The sequence below is a fragment of the Triturus cristatus genome, chromosome 3_1, assembly GCF_964204655.1.
Source record: "Triturus cristatus chromosome 3_1, aTriCri1.1, whole genome shotgun sequence".
In the NCBI taxonomy this organism is placed as follows: domain Eukaryota; kingdom Metazoa; phylum Chordata; class Amphibia; order Caudata; family Salamandridae; genus Triturus; species Triturus cristatus.
Genome location: NC_140583.1, coordinates 886374964 through 886394817, shown reverse-complemented (window position 1 = coordinate 886394817; position 19854 = coordinate 886374964).

Here is a 19854-nt window from a genome sequence, read left to right as displayed (position 1 = left end):
CATTCTCTACTCCAGATGGGCACTTCCAGTTCCGAGTCATGCCATTTGGGATGAAGAATGCCCCTGCCACCTTTCAGAGGTTGGTCCACCAGGTACTGGTTGGGCTGGATGCGTTCAGTGCCGCCTACCTGGATGACATCGCAGTGTTCAGTGCCACCTGGCCTGAACACCTGCGCCACCTCTGGGAAGTGTTGATGGCGCTGCGCCGAGCAGGCCTCACGATCAAGGCAAGCAAGTGCCAGATCGGGCAGGGTTCCGTGGTGTACTTGGGACACCAAGTGGGGAGTGGCAAGGTGGCACCCTTGCAACCCAAAATTGAAACCATCCTGGCTTGGGAACCCCCCAAGACGCAGACCGCAGTGAGGGCCTTCCTGGGGCTCACTGGGTACTACAGGAGGTTTGTCAAGGGCTATGGAACGATCGTTGCCCCCTTGACAGAGCTGACTTCTAAGAAGCAGCCCAGGAACGTGATTTGGACTGACACCTGTCAGAAAGCTTTCGACACCCTGAAGACTGCCATGTGCACGGCGCCCGTGCTCTTGGCCCCCGACTTCTCCAAGGAATTCCTAGTCCAGACAGACGCTTCAGAGCATGGTGTAGGGGCTGTTCTTTCACAGATGACTGAGGAGGGCTGGGACCAACCCGTAGCCTTCATCAGTAGGAGGTTACTTCCACGGGAAAGTAGGTGGAGTGCAATTGAGCGAGAAGCATTTGCTGTGGTCTGGGCGCTGAAGAAGCTAAGACCCTACTTGTTTGGGTCTCACTTCCGGGTTCAGACGGACCACAGGCCCCTCAGATGGTTGATGCAAATGAGGGGTGAGAACCCGAAGCTGTTGAGGTGGTCCATCTCCCTACAGGGTATGGACTTTACGGTGGAACACCGTCCTGGTACAGATCACGCCAACGCTGACGGTCTGTCCAGGTATTTCCGCCTTAGTGACGAGGAACCCCCTGGGCAAGGGTAGTTCTCCCCACATTTCAGCTGGAGGGGACACGTGTTAGACCTGGCACCTTGGCGTGAGTTTCCCTTCCACTTTTTGATGGTGTGCCTCGATTGTTTTGCTGGTGTTGTCCGCTCAGGGCACTGCGCCACGGCTAATCTGTGCCGCAGTGCAAGTGCTCCCTAGGTAAAGTGTACCTGTAATTGATGTTCACGATTGGTTTATTGGATTCACTGTCAGTCCCCAGTAAAGTGCACCAGGGGTGCCAGGGCTCGTGAATGCCAATGCTGCTGGTGGGCTTGCAGCGCTGGTTGCGCCACCCACGGAAGCGGCCTTGTAAAATGTGTCTAGGGTCTGCCACCGCAGACCCTGTGCGCGGTCCGGGACCGTCGCGCTGACTGCGCAAGTGCCCCCACTTGCCAGTCCCTAAACCTTCCCTTACCTACATATTAGCCACCCCTCTGGTAGGCCCAAGGGCAGGGTGCATTGTAGGCATAAGGTAGGACAGGCCCTGATGTGTGTGGCATGTCTTAGTAGTGAATTACAGCCATTTTCGTTCTTCACTATTGAAGGCTACCTGCTCTCCATAGGCCAGAATGGGCTGCTGGGATCACGTCAACGCTGTGACCCCAGTGGACTCAGAGAGCATGGTAGAAGTGTCAAGTTTAGTATGCCTGAACTCAGGATGATAAAATACGTCTTGTAGTCAAGTCTATTTTAATATCCTGGGTTTGTAAATACTACTTTTAGAAAGTTAGTATTTACTGACCTGACCATCTCAGTCCGCCTCTGCTGTGTGTATGTGTTCTGCCTGGCAACAGTAAGGAGCAGGGTTGGGGAATCCCCAGAGACAGGTTGGCTGCCAGGTGGTGGGTAGAGAGATTACACCTGGATGGGTGGGAGGAGTACACCTTGACTCTTGAATAGACCTGTGCTCTGCCACCACAAAGCCGGCGCCACCCCCTGTGGGGCGGCTGATGTCTCTGCCCTGCTGCTGAAAGGAAAGAGCAGAGTCACCATAACAAAGTGCTCCAGAACTGGACTGAGCCAGGCCTAGGCCCCCTGGCGCTAAAGAACAAAAGAATCATGGTATAAAAGTAGGAGCCTGGCTCCTAAGAAATCAGAATCCTGTTTACCACAAAGAACCTCTGCCCGACTAGAAGGAGAAGAAGACGCTGGAGGAGCTGGCCTGCTGCTTGCCTTGCTGAGAAAGGAGAGGAAGAGACTTACTGAAAAGACTTTGCTACTTTGTGCTTGAACATTCTCCAAGGGCTTGATCTGAGCTTGCCCCCTGAACTGAACCCCAGGAACAGTGGGTTCTCTGTGCTTCTTGCTCGTCCTCCAATTCGAGCCGTGTGTGCATCCCGCTGGAAAGAGACTGCGCCCCTCATCGCCCCTCCTAGGGCCGTGACACTCAGGAGCTCGCCTGCCGCAATCCCGTGAGAGCCCCGCTCCATCCGGAGCCGCTCTCTGTCCCCGGGCCAGGCCGCCTGCCCCCCTGTCACCGCCTGCCATTGGAGTGCGCTGAACGCGCTATCACCCCTCCTGCCGGAAGCCGTCCGACGACTGTGATCTACGCCGGGTCATCCAGCTGCACTGACTGTGCCCTGTGACCCCGCTTCGCTATCCCCGGACCACTCAGGCCGCGCCGCCCCCGCTGTGGAGACCCTCCTGCACCGCCGTGCTAAAGGGTCGCTGGCCGCGCCTGCCTACGTGCCCACACCTGCTGATTGAGGACCCAAGAACACTTCCCAAGCTGAGAGTCGCACCGACCTGTGCCGACTCTCCACATCACGAAAGAAGTTCCAGCATCGGGCTCGGGCCCGCAACGCCTTATTTCCCCGTTCGCAGGAACCGATCTCTGTGAGTACTGGAACTACAAGTAAAAGAGACTACGAACTTTCCATTTGAAGCTACGAACCACGAACATTTGCCCGCTGTACAATCTGGTGGCATAGCGAAAACGTTATTGGTCTTGTGATAAGTCTGCTGAGATATATATACCTTATTTTTACATAAAGAATCGTATTTTTATATATATCCAAGTCTGGTGTCCGTTTCTGGGGGGATTGATGTATTTACTGTGTGTACGATTGTAAGTGCTTAACCAACAACGCCTGAGGAATCGCCTTGGCTGCTCACGCCACGCACCTAGAGGGTGAGCAAGGGTCATTCGCGAGGGGTTATCCTGCGCCCTGACGTGGAGGAGAGGGTTCCTGCTTGACACAAGGGCAACCTTGCGCCAACCAGAGATCCCCGACTCTAACATACCCTATGAGAGAAGTTCCCCCGGTATGGAAGGAAGCAGTTGCAGCTGATGCCGGTGCCGGTATCGCTGCTGTGCCAGCGCATTTCCAGCGTGTTTGGGTGCATGTGCCATGGAAGCGTTCTGAGGTGTTAGCGCTTAAGCAGTCATTACCTGATCCCCGTAAAAACCCAGCAGGTTATTATCAAGAGTTGTCACAGACGGCAGGGTCATGCGTTATGAATCTGGCCGACATAGACATGTTGTTTGGTAATGTTGTTCCACAGCCTCTATGGGGATCAATTTGTAATGCAGATCACGATGCAGAACTAGGTGCCACATGGGCTGACATTATTGCCGCTGACGCTAGACAAACCGGTGGCACGAAACCTGAGCCATTAATAGCAGAACTGCCTGGTAGAATCATCACATATATGAAGACAATAATGCCCGCGATGCGCGGAAATTGGGACAAGCTATCTGCATGCAAACAGAAGAAAGATGAGACAGTGTCAGACTTCTTTACCAGGTTTGAAGAAACGTTTATTGACCACAGTGGGCAAGATATGAGTACGGAGGGTGGCCAACGGTTATTTGTGGATAAGTTTGTGCAGAATCTACTTCCTGACCTGTGTAAAAAGTTAAAAGATTCAGAAAGTTCTTGGGCTGTTTCCTCTTCAGCGCAAATACTGGCTACTGCACAGTATTATGAAAACAGGGATAAAGACGAGAAAGATAGAACAGAAAAGAAAACGAAGGAATTAAAGACGAAGGTCCTTTTACAGCAGGCCTATCCGCCACGTGGAGGTCAGAATAATTATAGGCAACCCCAAGGTGTCTATCACCAACCCCAACAATTTCAGAACAATCAGCAAATGAATGGGTATTATCAACCACGTGTCCCTGTAGGTCCCAACCAATGTTCATACTGCAAAGAGGAAGGTCATTTTAAATATAGTTGCCCTAAATTGATGCAGCGTAACGGCAATATGTATGGCACGAGAGGAAGGGGTGGTCAGCAAGCTCCAAGAGGCAGAGGGCGTGGAAATGCTCCCCAGAACGCGCGTCCTCTGCCGCCTCAAAATACCATCAATAGTTTTGACCAGCAAGCTAACACGACTAGTAATACAGCTCAGTATTACAATAATGATTATTATGCAGAGGACGGCGATGCAGGAAATAATGATTACTAGGACAGCCGTAGACAGAGAGAGGGAGTTGTTTCAGTGCCAGTGGATCAGAGTGGACCGTATGTTGAGGTGACTACAGCAAATGTAACGGAGCCCTTTCTGCTAGACACTGGTGCTGCAAAGAGTTCAATCATGCATTCAAAACTCCCTGGCGCACCTTTGTCTGGCGATATAAATGTTTCAGTAGGTTTTTCTGGCGCCCCAGTTAGGAACCCGATTTCTAGTCCCATGTCACTTTCTATTGGACCTTGCGAGCTGAAAGCACCCCTGATTCTGACAACAGGTTGTGGTGAGAATTTGCTAGGATTGGATTTGTTGAAAAGATTGCATGCTACACTGTATTGTTCACCGTCAGGAGTACAACTTACATTAGGTAGGAAAGTGATTTCCCCGATGTACTTGTCTAAAAATGCAATGCCGCCGGAATTGTCATCCCTTCCGGACGTCCTTTGGGCTACTGGTCCCAATGATGTGGGCCTCTTGGAGATACCGCCATACGTGGTAACTTTAAAGGCTAATGTCAGACTGCCACGTATTCCCCAGTACAAGATCTCTAATGAAGGCCAGAAAGCATTGTTAGACATTGTCGGCGACTTGATTAATAAGGGTGTAATTGAAGAGACAAGAGGCAACGTTTGCAATAGTCCGATTTTACCTGTCTTAAAACGAACGGACCCTTCACAGCCACCTGTTTACAGATTTGTGATTGATCTTAGAGAGGTTAATAAGATTGTGGTGCCACAGTTTCCAGTTGTCCCTGATATAACTGCCTTGTTAACGATGATTCCAGCCTCTGATGCATGGTTTTCAGTGATCGATTTAAAGAAGAGAGCAGAGACATTTTTGGCTTTAGTCTGGGAGGCCGAAGCTTCCGCTTCAAACGCGCTCCCCAGGGCTACTGTGAGAGTCCATCCATATACAGTCAAGCTTTGAAAGCGCAGCTTGATGCACTTGTTTTACCTAGTGGCGCTATTCTGATTCAATACGTGGACGATTTACTAATCGCCGCGGATACTGAAAAGATCTGCAAAGAAGCCACATTGTCATTGTTGCGCCATTTATCTGCTTTCCATCATAAAGTGTCTCTCTCAAAGCTGCAATATTGTCGACAAGAAGTGACCTACTTAGGTCATCTCTTATCGAAGGAGGGAAGGAAACTGACCCCAGAGAGAATTCAAGCCATTGCGCAGTTGAGTGTGCCAAAAACACAGAGAGAAGTGCGTGCTTTCTTGGGCATCACTTCATACTGTAGGCATTGGATCCCTAACTTTTCCTTGTTGGCAAAACCTTTGTTAGCCTTAACATGCAAAGACACACCGAATCCTATCCCATGGTCTGAAGAGTGCCAGAAAAGTTTTGTGGAATTGCGCAATGCATTGTGTTCAGCACCTGTGTTGGGTACTCCTGACTACAGTAAGCCTTTTACATTGTATGTTCACGAGAAAGATGGATGTGCGTTGTCAGTGCTAACACAGCCTTTTGGCGACAGACCGCGCCCGTGCGCATATTTTTCATCAACCTTGGACCCTGTAGCGAGGGCCTTGCCAAGCTGTCTGAGAGCGACAGCTGCTGCAGCTATGTCTATCCGACAATCTGCTGGTCTGGTAATGGACAACACATTGATCGTTATGGTTCCACATGCTGTAGACACATTATTAAATAGAACCAAGACACAACACTTGACTAGTGTGCGATTATCAGGCTATGAGCACACACTGTTAGCAAATCACATACACATAAAGAGATGCAATACGCTGAATCCAGCTACGTTATTGCCAATTCCAGCAGACCTAGATGAGAGTGAGCAACATGACTGTCTGTTCAGAACGGAAGAAGAGACGAAAGGGAGAGTAGATTTAAAAGATACTCCCCTGACTGAGTGTGATGGTACTCTATGGGTGGATGGTTCGTGTTTCAAGCTCCCTAATGGTGACACGACTGCTGCATATGCTATCACGACTTTACACACAGTTGTGGAAACTGCACGAGTGCCACATAATTCGGCCCAAGCAGCGGAATTAATCGCCCTCACGAGAGCATGCGTGTTGTCTGAAGGAATGAGAGTGAATATTTACACAGATAGCCAGTACGCCTTTGGCGTGGCTCATAATTTTGGGCGACTGTGGAAAGAGCGTGGGTTCCTGACGTCGCATGGAGCTAAAATTCAGAATGGCAAGTTGGTGAATGATCTCCTTGAGTCACTGACCCTACCGTTGCAAGTTGCGATCATGAAATGCAGTGCGCACAGGAAAATCACAGATGATGTTGGACGTGGGAATGCGTTTGCTGACGAGATCGCAAAAGAAACAGCACAGAATGTAAAGACTAGAATGTATGTTGCAGGCCCCGCAAGATGGGTCAATGATGTTGGGATGTGTGAAAACATGATAGAGAGTGTGAAGTCGCTTCAAGCTGAAGCCACAGAGAAAGAATTAAGCAAGTGGAGAGAAAGTATGGGTAAGTTGGATGAGAATGGTTGTTGGATTGATCTGACAGAGCATAGGCGATGGTTGTTACCTGACGCATATGTGCTCCCGGTAGTTACAATGGCACATGGGATGGCACATATCAGTACGAAAGGAATTTGTAAGTTGTTGGCTCCAGTATGGCAGAATGCTGGGATTCCCAAGTGTGCAGAGAATGTGGTCAAGAATTGCATGGTATGCTTGAAGTACAACCCTGGTAGGGGAACCCCAACTCCAGCTGGTCACTTTGCACCCCCATCATGTCCATTCGAAGTTTTGCAGCTGGACTTTATCCACATGGAAAGATGCAACAACCTGAAATATGTGTTGGTGGTTGTTTGTGCTTTCTCGAAATGGATAGAGGCTTATCCTCTGAAAGATAACACTGCCCTATCCACAGCCAAAGCCCTCGTGAAAGAATTCTTCCCTAGGTTTGGGCTGCCAAGAATGGTGTGGTGTGATAATGGAAGTGAGTTTGTGGGTAAAGTGATGAAGAATGTATGTGAAGGTTTAGGCATCCAGCAAAAGTTCCACGCTGCAAATCACCCCCAATCAGCTGGATTAGTAGAATGCTACAATGGAGCCTTAAAGCTCAAATTGGCCAAAATCCAGGCGAGCACCGGTCTTAAAGGGCCTGACGCCCTGCCTTTAGCACTCCTGTCCACCAGAATGACCGTACACTCACGAGTGGGACTTAGTCCCTATGAAGTGGTTTTTGGCCGCCCGGCCAACGTATGGGGTGTACCGAGGCCTACGAAATTTAGTGAGATTGAGCATCCAGTACTACTCGATTACCTGTATGATTTGACTGTTAAACTGCGTGTTTTGCACCAACAGGTACATGATACTCTTCCTCAAGCTTCTGAAACTCCTGGACACCCTATCAACCCTGGTACGTGGGTGCTGGTCCGAAATTTCCAGCGCAAGAGCAACGACGAGCCTCGCTGGATCGGCCCACACCTTGTGCTTTTATCAACCAGATCAGCGGTGCGAGTAAAAGGGAAGAAACACTGGATCAATGGCACCCACTGCAAAGTAGTCCCCTTGCCTCTGCCATACGACCAGTGGGTCCAGGAGGGTATCGCCGACTCTGAGACAGACACTGTACCTCGTTTTGTACCATTCAGTGATGCACACATAAGAGACACAGCCTCAGACCAAGAGAACAGCGATATTCTGCAGGAAGCTGTGCCACCATCAAATCGACTGGACACCACAGAGCCTGAACTTTTGTTCCAAGACCAAACAGCACCTGGTCGTCTCCGCTATAATTTGAGACCAAGGCCTATGGACAAATAAAGATTTTCTTACTATTTCCTTTTTGACATTTGAGCTCTCCCATCTGAAGGACTTTCTTGATTTTTTGTTTTTCGAACCACCATCCGGGTTCAGCCGCAGGGTCGCGGTGTCAAGACTTTGGGGTACAGGCCGAAGACGTTAGGTCAACGGTTCTGGTTGGTCTAGGGCGTTTCCCTGGACTGACAGGCGTACTCCTTAGCAGAAGAAACTCATCTGCCGCGAGCGGCCCGATTAGAGGATGGAGTTTTTTAAGATGGAGAGACCCGTTGAGGAAATGAACTTTAAAGCAAGGATGTGTGGAATTGTAAAAAGTAAATGTTTCGTATTTTTGTGCCTATTTACACTGTGTAGTATAATAATGTTCATCGTAGGATTTGTGTTATTCTCCTCTCAAAAGACCATTGCGCCCACTGTGCAGCCTATACCTCTTTCTACTGCCTCCTCTCACTCTTTTCACCCTCTGCCTGAGCACGAACAGACTAGACGATCAGAGTTTGTAAATAACTCGTTTATCCAACTCTTGCACCAGCACCAACTAGTAATGAATACGACCAATTGCTGGGTGTGTGGGTTAATGCCACATACCATTAACAAGGGTATTCCCTATTTGGTGCTGCCATTTAGTTACAATGGATCGTCATGGGCATTCCAAACCATGTTCCTCTATGCTCTAGATGCTAACTCCCCGCGACAACCGCGTTCCATCAGACCTGGTACAAATAATAAAGCCTTAGTGAGAGGAATTGCCGATATGAGTAGGGATATTGATGCATACTCATCCATTCCCAAAGAAGAGCTGAGAGCTTATGTAGGGTGGAACGCGACGGGGTATAGTATTAGTCTGGGTGAAAGACAGCGAAAAATCTCATCCCCAATCTGGGTCGTACCCCACATGGGTCGGTTCTGCTTACAGGGTAATGGTCAGAATCCTAGAGCTCAACTGGGAAGAAGTGACTGTACTGAAACGTACACTTTCCCGTCACAGTTTTCCCCTGCGTTTTTGGCTGCCAAGGGCACATATTTCATCTGCAATGACCGAGCATATACATGGCTGCCCCCTGATTTCTCGGGCACATGTTATATTGCGAACTTGCTACCGCCAACATTTACTGCTGCCTCTGATTATCACAAGACCAGAGTTGTGAGAGGTGTGATTAGTAAGGAGGATACTGCCGGTTAGGAAGCGGGAGACTTCTTTTTGGGTTTCCTGCCATTTTGGGGACCTATGGTGAATAGTAGGAACCTGAGACAACTGACACGTGTGGTTGAATCCACTGTTAATGTAACGGCTGGTGCCCTTGGTAATCTGACCGCTGAGCTCCAAGCGGATCGCCTTATGACTTTGCAGAACCGCATGGTTCTAGACGTTATTCTTGCAGACCGCGGTGGGGTATGTAAGGTTATCCAATCCAGTTGTTGCATTTTCATACCAGATAACGCTCCAACAGTCTATCAAGCCATCTCCAAACTCCATAAAATATCTGAGTCCATACACGTGGATAAAGGAGATTGGTCACTGGTGGGGTGGTTCTGGGAACTGATATCTGCCTGGGGTTGGAAAGTCCTGATGGTCATTGGAATGATCTTAGCCATTCTTTTCCTGTTCTGTCTGTGCATACAGTGTGCTCCTGCGATATGTGGCCTCTGTGCTACCTTATGTGTAAGGAAACCTGTATCGAGGGACGAGCTAAGTAATAGGATGATGCTACAGCAACATCTCCATGACTTCGTGAACATTGACCTAGACTCGGATTAAGATGAGTATAGTGTTTGCCTATGTAAGGGCAAAAGGAGGGTCTGTCGTACTTTAATCTCTGTCACCGCGTAGGGGACAGGGCCCTACCCCTGTCTATCCTGGTATTAGCAAATCGCAAATGGTTAATGCGGCATGTACGAGTGCTTTATATATCGTTCTAGCTATGAATGCACTGTGTACACGTTATTCTGCTTCACTACGCGGGTTCCATTTTGGAAGCGGTGGCCATCTTGTCATTGCCCTCACATAGGCTATAATGGAGCAAATACGGGCCTCACAGTACATGTGCTTTCCTTTGACTTCTCTGTGACCTGGGCAGCTGGCTCCGCTGCCCCAGGTCAAACTGGTCTCACGAGCTCCCCTTCCTCCGTCCACCTGTGATTAGCATCAGGGCTTGACCCATCATAAAACCCTTTCATTCTACACGAGCCCCCGGCTAATCTCTTTCACACCTGACTGTTCCTGCTTTATGACTTGTTTCTATCAACAGGAGCTGCCCGTGTTTTATTGGGGCCTATTGATATCTAACGTGGGATCTGAACCTTACTGTGTAAATCATTGTGGGCTGGCCGAACTGGAATGTGGGATGGTCATCATGACTCTGGCTTTTTCTTTGAAATGTACACTTGCTTATGGCCATATCATAAACCTAGGAATGTATGCTTGAGGCAGGAAAAAGCGTATTTAAGATGAAGTCCGTTTCTATGATTTTCAGCAGTCTCCTGAGAACATACACGCTGTTCTACTTCTAGGATACCTGTAATTGGTCTGCAGCCAATAAACGATCTTTGACTTCACCCAGAAGTCTCTGTGTTTCTGTAGGTCTGGAACAGGGTGAACCCAGAAGTCATAGGGTGTGTGCCCCTGCACCGCTGGGTCTAAAATACCCAGTACTTCACCACGTCAGCAGGGCTCTCGTCGTTCCAGAGTCGAATCTGCCAGATAGCCCCAGAGCACCCCTTGTTATAGGTCAGATCCTCTTTGATGTCTGGAGTCCATGTGGGCAGGGGTCTTAGCGCCTGGGGGCCGCTCGTTGAAGTTTCCTGCCCTGTTGTCCTTTGATCCTTTCAGGGCCGGGTCGGGAGGAGTCCCAGACACCGAGCAGGCATGGAGCCAACCCTCAGGGAGGCCAGAGGGCCGATCGAAACCCATCTCCCGAGGGGAGGCCAGAGGTGTGATGCAAACTGCTCCTCCCTCTCTCACTCTATGGGAGCGCGATGTTCCCCAGCCGGGGTGGCGCCTCTAGCCCTGGGTTGTGCTGGGGCCGGGCGGCCATCGTAGGTGCATGAAGTGGGCACGCGGGCCCGGTGGTGCTGGGAAGATGGAGGGCACAGACAGGGAAGTCCGGGTCGGGTGTGTGTGGGTCCTGGTGGACAGGACCGGCTAGGCCGTGTACTGAGGGACTGAATGAGGTGTACGGCTCAGGGGGTGTGGCCAGGGGTCAGGGATGGCCATGCCACAAGGCCGGGTCTAACAGGGAACCTACCAAACCCACACATTTCTGAAAACTACACTCCCGGGGGATTCCAGGGAGGTATGGCTTGTGTGGATCCCCCAACGTTTCCTTACCCAGAATGCCCTGCAAACCTCAAATTTAGCTGAAAACATCACCTTTTTCACACATTTTAGTGTGGGAAAGTTGAGGCATCACCGGGCTGACACAAATTTCCTACCACCCAACGTTCCCCCAGGTCTCCCGATAAAAACGGTGCCTCACTCGTCTGGGAGGCCCAAGTACCCGCGACAGGCAAGGGCCCAAAACGTAGTGAGGCGCACTACGTTTAGGACCCTTGCCTGTTGAGGCGCATTACGGTTTGGACCCTTGCCTGTCGCGGGTACTTGGGCCTCCCAGAAGAGTGAGGCATCGTTTTTATCGGGAGACCCGGGGGAACGCTGAGTGGTAGGAAATTTGTGTCAGCCCGGTGATGCCTCAACTTTCCTACACAAAAATGTGTGAAAAAGGTGATGTTTTCAGCTAAATTTGAGGTTTTCAGGGCATTCTGGGTAAGGAAACGTTGGGGAATCCACGCAAGCCATACCTCCCTGGAATCCCCCGGGTGTCTAGTTTTCAGAAATGTGTGGGTTTGGTAGGTTCCCCTAGGTGGCCGCTGAGCACCGGCCAAAAACCCAGGTGACCCCCCTTGCAAAACCAGGTAGTTTTGAGGTAGGCAATTTTCATGTCGCCTCAATACGTTTTGGGGCCTTGCCTGTCGCGGGTACTTGGGCCTCCCACACGAGTGAGGCACCGTTTTTATTGGGAGACCCGGGGGAACGCTGGGTGGTAGGAAATTTGTGTCAGCCCGGTGATGCCTCAACTTTCCCACACAAAAATATGTGAAAAAAGTGATTTTTTCATCTAAATTTGAGGTTTGCAGGGCATTCTGGGTAAGGAAACGTTGGGGGATCCACGCAAGCCATACCTCCCTGGAATCCCCCAGGTGTCTAGTTTTCAGAAAAGTGTGGGTTTGGTAGGTTCCCCTAGGTGGCCGCCGAGCACCGGGCCAAAAACCCAGGTGACCCCCCTTGCAAAACCAGGTCATTTTGAGGTAGGCAATTTTCATGTCGCCTCAATATGTTTTGGGGCCTTGCCTGTCGCGGGTACTTGGGCCTCGCACACGAGTGAGGCACCATTTTTATCGGGAGACCCGGGGGAACGCTGGGTGGTAGGAAATTTGTGTCAGCCCAGTGATGCCACAACTTTCCCACACAAAAATTTGTGAAAAAGGTGATTTTTTCAGCTAAATTTGAGGTTTGCAGGGCATTCTGGGTAAGGAAACGTTGGGGGGATCCAGACAAGCCATACTTCCCTGGAATCCCCCGGGTGTCTAGTTTTCAGAAATGTGTGGGTTTGGTAGGTTCCCCTAGGTGGCCGTAGAGCACCGGGCCAAAACCCAGGTGACCCCCCTTGCAAAACCAGGTCGTTTTGAGGTAGGCAATTTTCATGTCGCCTCAATACGTTTTGGGGCCTTGCCTGTCGCGGGTACTTGGGCCTCCCACACGAGTGAGGCACCGTTTTTATCGGGAGACCCGGGGGAACGCTGTGTGGTAGGAAATTTGTGTCAGCCCGGTGATGCCACAACTTTCCCACACAAAAATGTGTGAAAAAGGTGATGTTTTCAGCTAAATTTGAGGTTTGCAGGGCATTCTGGGTAAGGAAATGTTGGGGGATCCATGCAAGCCATACCTCCCTGGAGCCCCTGGGTGTCTAGTTTTCAGAAATGTGTGAGTTTGGTAGGTTCCCCTAGGTGGCCGCCGAGCACGGGGCCAAAAACCCAGGTGACCCCCCTTGCAAAACCAGGTCGTTTTGAGGTAGGCAATTTTCATGTTGCCTCAATACGTTTTGGGGCCTTGCCTGTCGCGGGTACTTGGGCCTCCCACACGAGTGATGCACCGTTTTTATCGGGAGACCTGGGGGAATGCTGGGTGGTAGGAAATTTGTGGATCCACGCAGATTCCGGAACTTTCCACCACAGAAATGTGGGGAAAATGTGTTTTTTTTGTCAATTTTTAAGGTTTGCAAGGGATTCTGGGTAACAGACCCTGGTGGGAGGCAGTCAAGTCACCCCATCCTGGATTCCACTGGGTGTCTAGTTTTTAAAAATGTATAGGTTTGCTAGGTTTCCCAAGGTGCCCGCAGAGCTAGGGTTCAAAAACTACAGCTAGACATTTTGCCAAAAAGGGGTCATTTTTCACTGCGAAATTGAGGTGTGACCACGTTGCGTTTTGCGCCATTTCCTGTCGCGGGCACTAGGCCGACCCACACAAGTGAGGTACCATTTTTCTCGTAAGACTTTGGGGAACGCGGGGCGGTGGAAATTTGTGGATCCACGCAGATTCCGGAACTTTCCACCACAGAAATGTGGGGAAAATGTGTTTTTTTTGTCAATTTTTTAGGTTTGCAAGGGATTCTGGGTAACAGACCCTGGTGGGAGGCAGTCAAGTCACCCCATACTGGATTCCCCTGGGTGTCTAGTTTTCAAAACTGTATAGGTTTGCTAGGTTTCCCAAGGTGCCCGCAGAGCTAGGGTTCAAAAACTACAGCTAGACATTTTGCCAAAAAAGGGTCATTTTTCACTGCGAAATTGAGGGGTGACCACGTTGCGTTTTGCGCCATTTCCTGTCGCGGGCACTAGGCCGACCCACACAAGTGAGGTACCGTTTTTCTCATAAGACTTTAGGGAATGCGGGGTGGGTGGAAATTTGTGGATCCACGCAGATTCCGGAACTTTCCACCACAGAAATGTGGGGAAAATGTGTTTTTTTGTCAATTTTTTAGGTTTGCAAGGGATTCTGGGTAACAGACCCTGGTGGGAGGCAGTCAAGTCACCCCATCCTGGATTCCCCTGGGTGTCTAGTTTTCAAAAATGTATAGGTTTGCTAGGTTTCCCAAGGTGCCCGTAGAGCTAGGGTTCAAGAACTAGAGCTAGGCACTTTGCCAAAAAAGGGTCATTTTTCACTGCGATATTGAGTTGTGACCACGTTGCGTTTTGCGCCGTTTCCTGTCGCGGGCACTAGGCCGAACCACACAAGTGAGGTACCGTTTTTCTCGTAAGACTTTGGGGTACGCAAGGTGGGTGGAAATTTGTGGATCCACGCAGATTCCGGAACTTTCCACCACAGAAATGTGGGGAAAATGTGTTTTTTTTGACAATTTTTGAGGTTTGCAAGGGATTCTGGGTAACAGACCCTGGTGGGAGGCAGTCAAGTCACCCCATCCTGGATTCCCCTTGGTGTCTAGTTTTCAAAAATGTATAGGTTTGCTAGGTTTCCCAAGGTGCCCGCAGAGCTAGGGTTCAAAAACTAGAGCTAGGCACTTTGCCAAAAAAGGGTAAATTTTCACTGCGATATTGAGTTGTGACCACATTGCGTTTTGCGCCGTTTCCTGTCGCGGGCACTATGCCTCCCCACACAAGTGAGGTACCATTTTTATCGGGAGACTTAGGGTAATCCAGTTTTGTAAAGTAACTGTTATTATCTATTGACTTTTGATGCATTTCTGCCTTCCAAATGAAAGATATTGTGTAAAAAAGAAGTCATTCCTAAAAATGACTGATAATTCTCATACTAGTATGAGTATTCCCAATTTCAGAAATGTGCAAATATCTACTGTTTCTAAACTCTATATTTTGTTCCTATTTCATAAATACATAGGTGTCTTTCATACCGATTTTTCCATGTACACATGTTTACAGAATAATTACTATATACCCGGTACATAACAAAAAACCATTGCAAGTTGCTGCTCAGTTTTTGGCTCTGGGTTCGTCGGGTTCTTGGTGAACCTACAAGTCCTATATATCCCCACAACCAGTTATGTCCAGCGGATGTAATGGTATATTGCTTTCAAAGAGCTGTCATAATTCGAAGAAGTTACAGGTGAAAACGTTGACACGAAAGGCTTTTTTTTTTCAACTAATTTTCTATTTATCCTATATTTAACTGTTAGTTTGTATAAAAAAAACTTGATGGATCTACATAAATGACCCCTTGCTGAATTCAGAATTTTATCTTCTTCTCGAAAAAGTATAGCTTTCCAGGATCCATTATTGCTTTTATACCCATTTCTGCCATTAACTGGAAGGAGGTCAAAAGCACAAAAAATAGCAAAATTACGCTATGTCCCAGAAAAATGCCAAAACTGTGTAAAAAATGTTGGGTTTCTGACAAAAGTCTGGTATCCCCGAAAAGCTGGGAGAATGGTGATTTCAACCCCACAAACCCTTTTTTGATAACATTTGCAGGGAAAAACCCAGATGCTTTCATTTGCAGCCCGTTTTTCCAATTTTTCCCAAAAAACCCCAAATTTTGCTGTATTTTGGCTCATTTCTGTGACCCCTCTAGGAGAATCCACAAACCCTGAGTACCTTCAGAATCCCCATGATGTTGGAAGAAAAGGATGCAAATTTGACGTGGATACATTATGTGGTCAAAAAGTTACAGGGGCCTCAGCGCGCTCTACCCCAAATAGCCAAAAAAGGGCGTGGCACAGGAGGGGAAAAGGCCTGGCAGCGAAGGGGTTAATACATTTGAATTGGCAACTTTTAACCCGGGATACATTCAGAACTGTATGTGGAAAAACATTTGTACACCTTATGTCGTCAGAGGTAACTTCAACACCGAGATGTCGGCTTCTTTTGTTGGCCATGTGTTGAAAGGAATCGGGCACCAGCGAACCTCGGCCAACAAAAACATTTTATAAGCGATACAGATGCCCTTCTTTGTAAGACCATGCCACAAGGATTCCAGAAAGACATTCGACGAACAATCAAGATTGCCCATCTTCAGACCACTGAGAAAATGTCAAAGCGGGTTCTCAGTGACTGCATTAGATATCACTGGTGAAAGCCTTTTAGCCAAGACCCAAGCATAGATCTTGGAATCGGTGTTGATCAGTGATATAGGATGGTATGAGCCTCAGAGAAGAGGATCTTACCCTTTCTTGAGAAAAATGACAAAGTTAGTCTTGGCCCACAACCCAGGAACTTGTCCAAGTAGCTCAATGAAATTGAACAGTTTGCATAAGATAGGCACCAAAACATGTGACAATCTGACATAAAATTCCAACCAAATTTGGTCGGGCCACAAGCCTTGCCCTGTGCCAACTGGCCAATTGCAGCCCCAACTTCAGAGCGAATAATTGGGCCCTCTAACCTGAGCCGCTGTTAGCTAGACAACTTCCGGTGATGATATGCCTAAAGGAACTGATCGATTTGTTCAGTGGAGGGGGGGAGCAGGTCCTCACTGTTAGAACTGATAAAAGCTACTAACCCCCTTCCGAATATGTCAGTGATCGGTCACTTTCTCGCCTTTGGTAGGATAATGGAAGCATTAGCCCTATCCCTAAAAGGAGTGCGGCCCATTTCTTCACTATTTTTAGAAGTAGTTAATTGTTTGGCTTGGGCCGCCTTCATCGCATTTTCGAGCATCCGTTCCTGGAGGGAAGCCTGAATAATTGCAAATTGTGCCACCAGAAAAGCAAACGACACCCAGTCTTGCGCGAATGTATCCTGTACTAGAAGAAAATCCAGGTAGGTAAGAGAAGACCGGATATTTGCTTTGGCCAGTCCCATCTCCTTCCGATAAAAGGAGGAATATTTTAAGGTATGACCTCTTCAGAAGGCTTTAAGAGCATCCCCTACCAAGAAAATGGATGTTGAGCTGAAATTCTGCTCCAAAAAGATCCCTAAATCCCTGTCCATAAAATGCATATGGGCTTCATCAAGAGGAAGCTTCCTATAAAAGGTCTATGAACGAAGCTTAGAATTTAGTAAGGAGCCCTCAATGTGAACAAAGAGAGAAAGGGGATTATGATCAGAGATCACCTTAGGATTCAGAGAGATCCTAAGATACAAAGAAAGAGAATGGCTAGTGAGGAACATATCTATCTGGGAGAAATAGTTGTAATGTGCCGAATCATGGGTAAGCCCAGACTATGGGCGTGCCACTAGACATCCACAAGAGTTTAGGATTGCATGACTTGCAGCAAAGCAGCCCTGGGACATTTTTTCTGCTAAAGATAGTACCTTTGAACACAACTCACCCAGCGGTAATATGCTGTGGGAAGCGTAAGGTTCCCCATAGCTGGTTGTAACAGCGGGAGCAGTGTGCAGCAGTTCCTTTCTCCTGTATGGTGTGGGGCAGACTCGAGAGATCTAGGTGCCTGATGCCATTCTTTCCTGAATTTAGGCTTTGACTTTAGCCTGGTTAATCGCTGCTTAAGCAGTTTCTCTGGCTCTGCAAACAGAAGGGATTGCTCATTAAGAGGTACTGTTGCAGTTCAATCGCTTTACTCTGTTGCAATTGGGAGAAGTGGTTTTGAAGACTCTAGCACTTCCCTGCAAAATTGTGGCAACCGTGGCAACTGATTATCTGTCTATTGGCTTCGATTGAGCAGTCTCAGTGTAACTGGGGAGATAGACATTTGGCTGTCTGGTGTGGTCACTCACTTAGTGCATTCCCACAGTACCTTTGGCTATGTAACTCCTCTACTTCTCCAGGGATGCCTCTAAAAATGTCTACTGGTCGGGGGCCTCTTTGAAGGAGACCCTAGCATGGCAAGAAGAACGCTTTCATGGCCAGCCGGGGGAGCACTGCTACAGGACCCACTGCGGCTATCTTAAGAGAAGATGGAATAGCATTGCCTCCTGGACCGACCAGTGGCAGCGGTAAATCACAAGGACCTGGGAGCGCTCCTGAAGGCTCTTTGAATCTAGGAGAGGCTCGGACAGTGACCCACCACCCACTTCTGCCTCAGCTACTGTCTCTGCATCTGCCTCCCAATGGACTCTGGACCTGTATATTGCCACTTTACAATCAGGAGCTTCTTCCATTGGAGGGTGGCGGAGAGCAAGCACTCATGGGGAGTCATCTGAGACCTTGGTGGCGGCTGTTGCTGACAAAGCTAATGTCGGCCTGGGACATCTGAGAGTCCTACAACGGGCAACGCAGGTGTCTGCTATAGCCTTAACTGAGTTCAATTTGTTGAATGATTTCAATCACATTGATCTCCAGGGAGTGGCGATCTTGCAGGCTTTGGCTGGGGGGACAGTGTCTAAGAAAAAGAAGCCTGGCCCGTGAGACACTGGTATTGGTATCTGTTTCACAACACCCTCCAGGGACTGTCTTCTCTGGTTCTAGGAGTCTGTCTGAGTCAGGCTCCGATCTGGAAAATCATGATGTGGAGGGAACGATCCCTAGGAACTCTTCCAAGGTCTCACATGCAGCTAGACTCTGTTGTCCAGAAAGTGGAGTAACTATGAATGGAAGCAGATGGGAGAAGGTGGATTCTACTACCATGTCGTCCCACATCGAGGACTTGATAATTCAAGTGTTTTTTCATGGTGCACTGGATCCTGTGCTTGCCCCAGATGACCAGCTGCTCTGGGACCCTGATTGTACTGAACTGACCCCAACAAATTATTTTCCCCTAGCCTCAGAACTCAGCGTTACTCCAGCACTGACTCAAACACAGGCTGGTGGTGGAGACACTGCTCTTGCTTTGCTTGCTGCCCCTGTCACCTCTCTCACCTCCGGTGCCACATTGGACCCTCCAACTTTAGCTGCAATCTATAGCATCCTACAACAGCATAGGGAAGAGTATTGTAAGGACTTGCTCGCACTTACCACCACCAATTCAAAGACTCAAATGGTCCTCAGGAAACTGTCAAGGAACATGGACACTCTCAACTTACGACTTGGTAAAGTTGAGAAGAAGCAGGAAAGCCTCCAAACTGCTGTACGTGCAGTTAAAACATACATTTCTTGACATAACTTCCAGATGACCACACTATCATCAAGGGTCTTGGGTCTCGATAACCGCTCTCGCTGGAACAACCTGAGGGAATTCGGAATCCCAGAGGGGGCAGAAGGGGATGACTCCCGGGGGTATATAGTTCACCTTTTCAGGCAGGTTAACCCTGCCCTGGGAGAATGGGGCATGAACAGTATAATCCAGAGATTCCATTTATATCCATTTTAGTTGCTTCGTCCCCATCCCTTGCATTTTGACGCTGCCCCAGATTTACAAGGATGTGTAAATCTGAGGCAGTGCCAAAAATTAACACTGTACAATGGCAGGAGTTAGAATGGCACAACAAGGAGAAATAATGCCATTAATGATTATGTATGTGCGGGAAGGGACACCTTCCTGCACATAAACAATCCTTCCCTGCAACGCAGGCACCCTTTCAGGTTGATGCTAGGCAGCTCATTTTAGCACCAGCGCTAGCGAAAACAAAGGGGTGCGCCATATTGTTGTAAGTATGCCGCCATTTTGGAAATGTCAGAGCTCAGTGCTGTCAAATTTGGTGCAGTTCTGCTCTCCGACATTTTCTTGTAGATAGGAAAGGAAGAGGAACAAGTCACAGAATGATAAAAGGAGGTGCAGATGAGAGAGAGGAGATAAGAGCATGCAAAAGGCGCACGAGTTGAGGGTAAGAGCAAGACAGAAAAAGGGGAA